Raw genomic sequence first — 12,590 nt, forward strand, 5'->3', positions numbered from 1 at the left:
GTGCACAATAACTAACCGCTGAGGCCATAGATGACTTAGACCCACCACAAAACTAGCTAGAAAGAGTAGGCAAAAGGTTTTGTTTTGTCATAGTTTGTTTTTACCTTTTGAATTTAATAGAGATCTCTTTCAAAATACTGACTCTTTAACAAATTGTTCTGAGAAAAATGAGTATCTGTATATAGAAGATTGAAACTAGATCCCTGTCCCTGTCCTTTTCCCTGAATAAAATCAACAAAAAAAATTGATCAAAGACCTTAATGGAAAACCTGAAACTTTGAAATTACCAGATTAAAATATAGGGTAACCATTTCTTTTTTTTTTTTTTTTTTTTTGTCTTTTTCCTTTTTATCGGTACCGGGGATCGAACTCACAACTGCCTGCTTACAAGGCAGGCGCTTATGCCGCTGAGCTAAATCTCCAGCCCAACCATTTCAAGATATAGGTGTAGGAAGTGACTTCCTAAATAGGACTTCAGGAGTTCAACAAAAATAGCAAAAATTGGCAAATGGAATTGCATCAAATTAAAAAGCTTCTGTACAACAAAGAAAATAACAGTGAAAAGACAGCCTACATAATAGTAGAAAAGTTTGGTCAGCTACTTTTGTGACAGAGGCTTAATACCCAGAATACTACGAAGAACTCAACAAACTGAACACCAAATGAACAAGCAATCAAATCAATAGATGGCAAATGAACAGAACTTCTTAAAAGAGTTACAAGTGGCTAAGAATTATATGAAAAAATTGTTTAACGTCTTTAGCCATCAGGAAAATACATAATGATATTGAAATTCAGTCTCACCTCAGTCAGAATGGCTATCAAAAGTATAAAAAATAATAAAATGCTGGTGAGGATGAAGGAAAACTGTAACCCTAAATTAGTATGACCACTATGGAAGTCAGGATAGAAATTCTCCAGATCAAAAGTAGAATGACCACATGATCCAACTATAATGTCCCAGCGTTTTTTTGAAGTAATCAGAATTAGCATTTGACCGAGATGCTTAGATGCCCATCTTAATTGTGCCACTATTTACAGTGGCTCATCAGTGGATAATTAAAGAAAATGTGATATTATATACATAATGGAAGTATGATTTAACAATAAAGAGCAATGTAATGTTGTTTTTAGGGAAATGGATGAAAGTAGAGATTACGTTACGTGAAGTAAGCCAGCCTTAGACAAATATTCTACCTTTACCCCCATGTGTGGAATCAAGAAATGAAGGAAAAAAATAAATTTGTTGAAAAGATTAAAAAAAAAACTGTGTCAAACTTTTAACTAGACTGACCTATGGGGTTGGGAGAAGACAAATTGCTCGAATTACTAAATCATAAATGAGAGTGGATGTTACTCTTGACTTTGCAGAAATAAAAAGGATTGTATTAAAAAACTATAACTAGGGGCTGGGGATTTAGCTCAGCAGCATAAGCACCTGCCTTGCAAGCAGGCAGTCGTGAGTTCAATCCCCGGTACCGAAAAAGACAAAAAAAAAAAAAAAAGGTAAAATTATAACTATTCATCAACAAATTGGATAGCCTAAAGTGGACGAATTTCTAGAAATACAAAAACTATAAAAAATGATTCAACAAGCCTGCTGTGGTGATTCATACCTGTAATCCATGCAGTTGGGAGGCTAAGACAAAAAGATTGCTGTGAGTTTGAAGCCAGCCTGGGCTACAAAGTGAGTTTAAGGCCAGGTTGAACTATGTAGAGAGATGCTGTCTCTCTCTCTCTCTCTCTTTTTTTTTTTTTTTTATGGATACCAGGGATTAAACTCATGACCATGTGCTTGCAAAGCAGGCGCTTATGCCGCTGAGCTAAATCCCCAGCCTGAGAGATGCTGTCTCAAAAAACAAAGATTTAAAAATTGATTCGAGAGTTAGAAAACCTGAAAAAAATCTGAATAGAGTTACAGAGTTATAAAAAGTCAGGACATACAATTAGTTCACTTAAAAAATCCTCGCAGGAAAGAAAAGCCAAGCATCAAGTATCTTTATTGATTAGTTTTACCAAACATTTAAAGAGGAATTAACTGTAATCCTTCTCAGATTCTTGCAAAAAGTTCAGGCAGCTCTTCCTACTTTGATGAGACCTTTGTTACCTTGATTGTGAAATCCTATGAAAACACTACCAAAAAAAACGAAGGCAACTATAGACCAATATCTTTAATGATTGTGCAGAACTTGCCTGTAAAGTGCTAACAAAATGAATCTGGCAGCATATTAAAAAGATTACACATCATGATCAAATGCAGCTTATCCCATATGTAGAAGCATGATTCAGTACACAAAACCAGTCACTGTAATATGCCGCAATAACAGATTTCAGGAGAAAAACCAACATAAACATCTTAATTGGTAGAGAAGAATTATTTGGAAAAATCAACACCATTTTATGATAAAAGTACCTACCAAACAAGAAATAAAGCGATACTTCCTTAACAGTATTAAAAGCCCCATGTGACAAAACCAGAGTTGATACACTGGTTGAAAATGGCAAACTTTCCCCTTAAGATCAGGAATAAGACAGGCACGCTTGCTTTTTTATTTTTATTTTTTTCTTAAATAAATTAGTATTTTAAGAAGATTAAATGAAAACAAAACAATAAAGCAAAACAAAGCAATGGAAACAATATAGAATTTTAAAACAAGCTGATAGGAAATTAACAATGATTACTATATTACATATTGTTACCTTCAAAATAGTTGCTCAGATTTACATATGGACATACAAAACAGATCAAACATTATAAGCAATCATAGTTTCTTTCCCTGAACTAACAGGACCAATAGCACAGTTATCTTAGCTATCATATATATATTGTTTTCCTTTCCTTCTTTTCTCTTTTTCCCCATCCCAGTTATTTTTTTTTTTTTCCTTTTGAGCAGTTTTATTCCGTTTCACAATACTGTGGTATGTTTTTGGATCTAATTAAATCTTTCAGTATCTTACATGATGGAGACAATATGATGTCTACACATGAGAGTTTGATAAGACAAAATATGGTCTCTACTTGCATTCGTTTACCTATAAATGTCTCCAGTTTATCTTTCTTTCTAGCTGAATAGTACTCCATTGTATAAAAATATCACATCTTTTTTATCCATGTCTCAATTGATGGGCATTTGGGTTATTTCCAAGATTTAGCCATTACAAATTAACACTTGCTTTTTTAGTGCTTCTGTTTTACATGGTGCTAGGAACTCAAACCAGACTAATCTGACAAGAGGTATAAAATACTTTAAAAAAGTAAAATAATTTCTATTTCTAGATGTCATGCTTTTATGTATAGAAAACCATAATTCGTAAACTTTTTGAAATAATCTTTTCAGTAGAGTGCCGGACTACAAAAAATTAGTTGTATTTCTACATACTACATACTTGAATGTAACTCAAACAATTCCATTTATTGTAATACCCCTAATTATAAATTCCCCTTTGAATGCTACTTTTGCTTCATTCTGTACATTCTGACACATTATACTTTCATTTTAGTTTAGTTGAAAATATTTTTAGAATTTCTCTTTAAGGAGGGTGGTTGTAGATGCCTGTGATCCCAGCATTTGAGAGGCTGAGGCAAGAGGATCATTGCAATTTGAAACCAGCATGGGCTACAAAGTGAGCTCAAAGTTGGCCTGAATGGCCTGAACTGCATAATGAGACTTTCAAAAGACAAAAAGACAAAAAAAAAAAAAAAAAAGAAAGATTGCTTTTGAGATTTCTTTGACACATTTAGGAGTATGTTGTTTAATCTCTTAAGTATTTTGGGACTTTCTGGTGATCTGTTATTGATTTCCAGTTTAATTCCACTGCTGTCTGTGGAAAGCAGATGCGGCAATTTCTGTCTTTTTAAATTTGTTAAGTGTGTTTTATGTCCTAAGATATAGTCTGAGTGTTCCATGTGAGCTTGAGAAAGATGTATATTCTGATGTTGTTGAATGAAGTAATCTGTAGCTGTCCATTATGGCTAGTTCATTGTTAGTGGTGTTGGAATTGAATTACATATTTACTCTTTTTTGCCTTCTCAATCTGTTCATTTCTAATAAGATATCAGAGTTTCCAACAATAATAATAGATTTATCTATTTTTCTCCTACAGTTTAGTCAGTTTTGCTTCACATATGCTTCACATACTTTGTTTTTAGGTGCATACATGTTAAGAGTTATTATGTCTTCTTGAACTGTGGTCCTTATTTGTATGTTTACCCCTGATAACTTTTCTTTCCTATCTGAAGTTATAATTTTTTAAAGTTAGTGATTATAATTTTTACATTTTTGGTGGATTGCTTTTAAGAATTTTTTTCTTAATTTATAGTATTACTGGGAAATTTTTATGCCTGATTAATCATTTTGGAAGTAATTTGAATTTAAAAATTTTATTTGCTGCCTAATTTTAAAGAAATGGTCCTAATTTTTAAAGATGGTTTTAAAAAAACTTACTTTACAGCAGTTTTAAATTCATAGGGAAATTGAGAGAGGCACAGATTCCAATATACTCCCCGTTCCTACACATACACGGTTTCCCTCATCAGCATCTCCCATCAGTGTAACTTACTTATTGTAGCTCATATACTTGCATCAAACAGCATTATTCCCTAAGTCCATAGTTTATCTGTGGATTCTGTATGTCTTGTGGGTTTCAGCCTATATACAATTACATGTATGTACCATTATAGTATCATGCAGAGTATATTTACTGCCTTAAAAGTCCTTGGTTCTATGCCTATTCTTTTGTACTCCTCTCTAATCTCTGGCAATCACTTATCTTTAAATTTGTTTCATAGTTTTAACTTTTCCAGAATAACTCTGATTCTAATTGGAATCATAGAATATGTAGTCTTTTCAGATTGGATTCTTTCACTTAGTAATATGCATTTATAATTGCTGTAATATGCATTTATGATTGCTGGATCATATAGTGAGAGGTCTTACCTTTTATGGTGGATTCATCTAACTATCCTGTGGTTCCTCTGTGTCTTTTCATAGTATATATATGTATGTATATATATATATATACTATTGTATATATATGTGTGTATATATATATATGGCATTGGATAATATCCCATTATATGTGTGTACCATAGTTTAGTTATCCTTTCAATTTCTGAAGGACATTTTGGTTGCTTCCAAGTTTTGGCAATTATGAATAAAGTTGCTATAAGCTTCTGTACATGGGATTTTGTGTGGATATAAGTTTTCAGCTTTACAGAAATACCAAGGAATATGATTGCTGGATCATATAGTGAGACTTCTTACCTTTTATGGTGAATTCATCTAACTATCCTGTGGTTCTTTAATTTTTGCCTCACATACTCTGAATCTTGTTTATTTTCTGAGACAAGGTTCTGACATGTTGTGTAGGCTGGGCTTTAACTTGCTGTGTAGCCCAGGCTGGCTTTGAATTTGTAGTCATAGTGATCCTTTGCCTCAACTTCCCAAATGCCGGAATTATAGGCATGAACCATTGCATCTGGCATGTATTTTGATTATTTAGTGTACATACACTAAAAATTGCCATGTTTTTTTGGAGTGTAATGTAATGTTCTTTTTTTTTTTTTTATCTTTGCAGACTTTCTGAAATTAATGTAGCTTCTCTTGGTATTTTAGGTAGTGTAAGGGATTGAGCCCAGGGTCTTATATGTTAGGCAAGTGCTGTCATTGAGCTACATCCCTAATAGCCACCTAGCCTATCCAGGGTTGGGTCGGGTCAAGTGGGTCTTGTCATTTCATTTTCTTTCCTTTTTTTGCTTTTCTTTCTTTGAGACAGAGTATTGCTAAGTAGTAAAATTGCCCAGGGTGTGCTCCATATTTCAGTCCTCCTGCCTCAGCCTACCAGAGCTCTGGGATTACAGGTGTGCGCCCTGTGCGCAGTGCAGGGATATTTTTCACAGGGGTTGTTTGCGGCCATCTGAATATTTTTCAGAGGGTTGTAAACAGGTGAGAGATTTGAAAGGTATCAGCAAAATTGAGAATACATTGAGTATAATTATTGACTTTATGTGCCTGCGTAGTCTGGAGTTTAGATTATGTAGACGATAATGTAATGTATTTTTTCCAGTGATATCTAAAATGAAACATTAGTTTCTATAGCGATATTAAATGACATTTATATTCAGTAGTAGTGAGTAATAATTACTTGTCTTCTGAGGCATCTTCATTATTAGCTTTACCATGTTATACTGATCATTTCTGCAACTATCATGCACGTGGTCCTATTTTTATATGATTAGCAATGTGTCTTGCCTCTGAAAAGTAATTTCCTTATGGATAAAGCCAACAAAACTACATATTGATGTCAGCATATCTTGTAATTAGTTTATCTTTTTTCTGTCTATAACAGTGTGATTTATAGGTCTTAACATGAGGTTCTACCAAGTTGTGCACACAGTGATGTCTGAGACTCAGCCGAAAAGCTTAGTTACATCTTATATGTTAATTCTGCTTTATTTCTCAGTGTTTATTCCTGAAATACTGGGTGCTGAGTTCTCGAGATCTGTGTTTTTCTGCCCAAGATGTGGTAAAATTGATAAATGAGAGAAATAGTGATAGAGAAAAAAACACAAACCTTATTATTCAGAAACTCTAAGATGGAGAATGTTGCTTACTAGATGGAGCTGAATGAGGTTGTTAACTTGACTCTGAAATTTGACCAGATGACTTAGTCATTGACTAGACCAGACCAGCAGAGTGGCCCCTATTAAAGAAGTGAGGATTACTTATTTGGTCTGGGCAACTTGTTCCTAAAGAGAGGTGTGGAGATGAATGAACATGTTTCCTTTATTAAATAAAAATTAGTGTTAAGACTAGGAATTAGATTAACAGGACTTCCTCCAGATGGAGAAAGTAGTTTTGTCATGTTTATTTGTATTTTTATAAATAGTCTACTTTGGCTACATAGATGATTTCTAGCCATGGAAGGATTTAGTGAATTTATCCTTCTCTGTCTCTTTATCCTCTAATTCGGTCATAATTTTATTTTGTTAAGTAAGTATTTTGTATTCACATTTCAAAATCATTTGCCCATTATTTTTTCAATCACAAAATTCTGTTTTATTGGAATTAATAATTTTTTTCTTCTTTAGCTGGCTTGTATTCTCTTAACATGGATTTCTAAGATTTCCTAGTCTGGGCTTCCTTTTTTTTTGAGACAGGATCTCATTAAGCAGTTCATACTGTTGTTGAGCCCAGGCTTGGTCTTGAATTTACAACAATCCTCCTGTCTTAGCCTCCTGAGTGCTGGGATTACAGGCATATGCCACCACGCCTGGCACTAGTCTGGACTTCTTGCATGTAAATGTTGTTGCATTTCATAAATCATCTTAATATTATTACCTCCAACATTAACCTGAGTTGTTCTTTATTTTGATGTTGAGGTAGATCTCATAACCCAGAGGTCTTTTCCTCTTTCTTTTGGTATATTCTCATGTTTTGTAGAGCGCAGTTTCTAGTTACATCTTAATAAATGTGTATGGGAAATAAATATTTTGAGGACTTCTGTAAATATGTTGAATTCTACCAGCACAGTTAATTCATGGTCTAAATCAAGTGCCTATCTTTATATTAGAAATAGTTTTCTTTTTGAATTTGATGGCATTGCTTTGTTGCTTTTACTATTGGTAAGATGTTTGGAGCATTTTAAAGTCGAAATCCTTTTCATGAAATCTGTCATTGTCTGGAAGTTCATGGAATCTTGTTGATAGCTAGGATAATAGAGTCTTATGATAATTTGCATTGCTGTAGGTCTATCATTTGTGATAGACATTTGGATGACTTTTTCAGTTCGGAAGTTCATATCCTTTCGTCCTCGAAAATTGAATACAATTATTTATTTGGACTACTCTCTTTTCACTATTATACACTTTCGCACAATCCCCAAATTTTCACCAATATGCGTCTGTTCCCAGCTATGTGTGATGTACACCAGTCCGAAATTCCCCAGGAGCTCCAGTCTTTGACCATTATGTGATGTGTGCAAGGTCAGGCTTTGCAGTAATGGGGAGGTAATTGGAGGGTTTAATTGCTACTTAAGCTGATTTTCAGTTGTAGTGGTTTTATTCCCAGAGTCAACCTTGTAGCCAGACGTATGTGAACCTGTTGTCTGTAGCATACTTACTGTTCTGATTTTGCCAGTACTGGTTTTGGATTCAGCTTTTTGAGATCTAAGTCATGTACATTAGTTCTGGAAATATAGGTACCACTTGTAATGAATTAAGATCGGGTACATGGTTTAATGAGTGTGATGAATACTAATAAGGAAAAAATGATATTGCTACATATTTTCAGACAATGAAATAAGAAATTATATTTGATTTTTTTAGGGTCATAAATGTAGCTAACCTACTGTGATGTTTTGTTCATATTATGTGAAAGGCTAAAGTTGGTAGGAGAGAATGTAAAGATAAATTCAAATTCTTTATCAACTCTCCTGGGAACTTGAGGCTGTCCATGGACCCAGGTTAGATCTATGAATTGAGTAGGACATAGCAGTATGTGAAACCACAATCATAGTTTTCTATGTTTACTCATTTTAAAAAAGCTGTCAGGACTGGGGATGTATTCAGTGGTGCAGTTTTGCTTAGTGCACACAAGGCTTTGGGTGATTCAAGTCCCAGCACTGAAGGAAAAATCGTCAAGAGAACTCTTTACACGCATGACCCTGATTAGCATTTTCACCCATTTAACAAATATTTATTAAATATTAGATAAGTGTAAGATACCACAGATTTATTATTTAATAAAACAGAAAAATTCCTGTCTTCATGGAATTTATATTTCTAAAGGAATATTTATTGATTATAGTATAGCCTGCATTAGAATAGCCTACTTTGTATTTATTATTCTCACTATAAAAGTAAATGAGTCTACATATCCTACTATCATCACTTTATTTGAAATAGAACTTGAAACATTTTCATTATAAAATTATTTGTTTAAAAAATTCGAGATTGATAGGAAAAAATAGCCTGCATAGTCACTTATCAGGAATAACTACTGTTAACACTTTGTTGGTAAACCTGGCAGTCTCTTTTCTCATATGTGAATGTAAATTTAAATATACATTTCTTTATAAAATTGGATTACAATTTAAAATTTTAATTACTTTTTAATTTTTCTCAATTTTATTTGAATTTTAGTGGTAGTATAATGTTGAATTTTTTGAATACGTTATAATTTACACCTTTATTTTGTTCCTACCATCGTCTTTCTCCACTATTAAGACTCAAGGGAAATAAAATGTGAATTTGAATGATAAGGAATCTTAAGTACTTGATGGACATCCTGTGAAGTTATTGAAACATGTAAGTTAAAAGATGAATACTGTACTGTTTTCAGTTATAGATCATTTATTCTATCTCCTTTTAAAAGTAATTTATAAGTAAGTATTTATCTCTAGTATGATTTTCAAATAATGCTTAAAATCCTCGTATGGTATATGTTTTTGTTACTTTCTGAGCTTTCAGCCAAATCCCCTTGTTTACAGCTGGGATCAAAATGCAGAGAACTCAAAAGATACTCATTTTGACCAGTGTTACAAGATCTCAGATGAGGGCATGATCGTCATAGCTAAGGGCTGTCTGAAATTACAAAGAATATGCATGCAAGAAAACAAATTAGTAAGTACCTGTTTTTATGTTTGTGCTGTTCATTTAATTTCTGATCTTTGAATTCTTTAAACTTTAGTTGTACATTTTCTAATGCATTTTGTTTTGGTAGTTGAGAGACAAATACTGCTTACTGAAAACATGAATATCCTCTCAAAACAATGATTTAATAAATTAATTCTAAATACATGCTTGTATGTGGTACTTGATTTTAAAGTCCTTAAACATATGCTAACGTGTCTTTTGTAAATTATGAATTATTTAGGCAAGTTGGAAAATACAAAATTGGCTTCCCAAATACATCTGTAGTTACAATTTTTTCTGATTCCTCTCAGAATTACAATTATTTTAGTTAAGATTTAATATAAAGTTAGGAGTATACATTTGTGAAATAGAGCTTTTTACTTAGCATGATAGAAATGGGATTCAATAAGTTGGGACAGATAGTCTTGATAATTACCTAGATTTTATTGTTAAGCAAATACACTTGTAATTCAGACACTTGTGTTTAATATTCTTAAAAATATTCTGTTTTCTTTTATTGAGATATAAGACTCACATAAGGCTCACCTTTTAAAGTATATGACTCATTAAGTTGTAGAGTTGTCACCAGTAACTAATTCTGGGACATTTTCATTATCCTAGAAAAAACTTTGTCCAGTAATCATCATTCCACTTTCTCCTTCTTCCTAGTACCTGGCAGCTGCTAATCTCCTTTCTGTTTCTGTGAATTAGCCTCTTCCAGACATTTCCTAAAAATGGAATGATTTAATATGTGGTACTTGATGTCTGGTTTCTTTCTTTACATGATATTTTTGAGGTTTATTGAGATCATAACCTGTATCAGTTTCATTCCTTTTGTGGCTAAATAATATTCAGAGTCACTTGAATTTCATTAGAAAGTATACCATAGAAATTATCAGGAAACTGTCATAAGGGTGGCTTGAGTAGGAATTCTCAGTATTGAAAAATAGTATAATTAAAATGTTGCCAGGCTGGTCCTAAGTTTGTAGCAAAGAAAATTTAAGTGCATCTCAAAAATATAGAGATATTTTTGTTGCCCTTTTGAATTACTATATATCACTTGATAGTATTTAATAAATATATTGAATATATAAATTTAAGTTTAGAAAGGTTCTTTGATGTATCAGTACTTCTAGTGAGATAATACCTATTTAAAAAAGGATTTTAGAAAAATTGAAACATTATGATTAAAAGTAAATGATTTTTTAAAACCACGTAGAATACTTTTACCCTGAACATTGGTAATGAAGTTACTTCATACACATTTTTACATTTAATCTAAATGTACTCACTTGAGGTTGTATGATTGTGTTAGGTCATTTGGGTCAGAGATGCTGAATTTTTGACTCCTGGTATCTACTCACTGTATTGTAATCCTAGAAAAATTGCTTAACATCTTTAAACCTCATCCATAAATGGAGAGGTTATTGACATTTATCTTTTTGTTCAAATCACATAGTATAAATTCTGTTTTATTAGCACTACTAAAAACCTAATAGTTTTTATGATATTACAACTAAATTTGTTAAACTGTTGGTTTCTACTTTGCACTAAAGGTAAATTAAAGGATAGTAACCCTCAACTTAACTTTTTCTATTCCTTTAAAATATTTCATTTTGGCTAGTCTTTGTTTTCTTGTATAAACATGGAGAAATATTTCTTTATTGGTAAACAGTTTTTAACTAGTGGTTCCTAAAGGAAGCAACTGTTTGAAGGTTTTCTGTCACTTTCACTTTAGTTTTTATCTAATATAATGCATTAAAAAGATGTTACTTGATTAAGTATTAAAGGGATTGGTTCAGAATTTAGTGTAATTCTTTAAACATTTTAATTTCCTTGTGAATTTGAAGCAATTTTTAAAAAATCTTAAATGTCAATTCAAAAATTTTTTTAAATTTTATTTAAAAGGAAAAAGAGAAAAAACAAAGCGGTATAAGGGTACAAGTAATACAGAACTACAAAAAAAACAGTAAGAAATCACCAATTAATAGATTACATATTATCATCTTAGACATAGTTGCTCAAGGCACAGTATCAAAGCATACAAAGTGGACGTTCAAACAGTGAGACTGCAAACAGTTGTGTTCAATGATCGAACCAAAAACATTAATATGGTCAGCTATTTAACACCCCTAAACACACTTGCTGTTGTATCCTTTAGAGCACTTTTTTTTCTTCTCTTTTGTACAACAAAATTTACACATTTTGGGTTTTATTATCCTTAGTTCTTATTACTTTTTTGGTGGGGGGAGAGAATAAAGTCAAATATGGCAAAACAAAGCAGTCAGTCAAAACCAAGGATAGACATAGCTCATCATGTAAAAACAGAGTACAAGGTTATCAACAGTGGTTACCATAATGTCTCTTGTTTCCTTAAAAAGAATTCTCTATCTCATTAGATATTATAAAGTTGAACAAAACAGTAGAGAACAAGACCAATAAAACTTAAGCATTGTAAACATTACAGGACTTCCAAAGGAGACAATAGTCAAACCAGAATGGGCATCTTAGTGAATCTTATTGCCTTCAAAGTAGTTGCCTATACCCTCAAACTTGATACTATCATACAGAATGGAACAGAGTCTAATCAGTCAAAACAAGATAGTAGGAGTATTACAGGACTTCAAAACAAGTTAATAGGAAATCAAAAAAAGTTACTATTATATATCCTGCTAATTTTTTAAATTTTTCCCCTTAATTAAAAAAAACCATAAAAAATAACTAAATAATTTTTTAATGAATAAGGGAGAGATTGAGATAAAAGAGGACATAACAATATAACAATAGAGGTCAAAGCATGACTGTTTCAGCAACCTAGTGCTTCACCACCAAATAACCCGACTTAATAGTAGTTACCATAGTGTCTGTCTTTTTCCTTGAAATATTTTAATAAAACTTCATATACTATAGCTTCAAATATTTCCATATCAAGAAGCCCAGAATAAAGCCTTTCCAA

The 12,590-nt window shown here is 32.3% G+C and overlaps 1 pseudogene; it reads left to right on the forward strand.

Moving 5' to 3' along the window:
* The window catches only part of LOC100723027 (F-box/LRR-repeat protein 17-like), a 51,234-nt pseudogene that overhangs the window by 21,315 nt on the left and 17,329 nt on the right, over positions 1–12,590 (forward strand).

This window comes from Cavia porcellus, unplaced genomic scaffold (genome assembly GCF_034190915.1).
Source record: "Cavia porcellus strain 051 isolate PalLab524CR breed Dunkin Hartley unplaced genomic scaffold, mCavPor4.1 scaffold_10, whole genome shotgun sequence".
Classification (NCBI taxonomy): domain Eukaryota; kingdom Metazoa; phylum Chordata; class Mammalia; order Rodentia; family Caviidae; genus Cavia; species Cavia porcellus.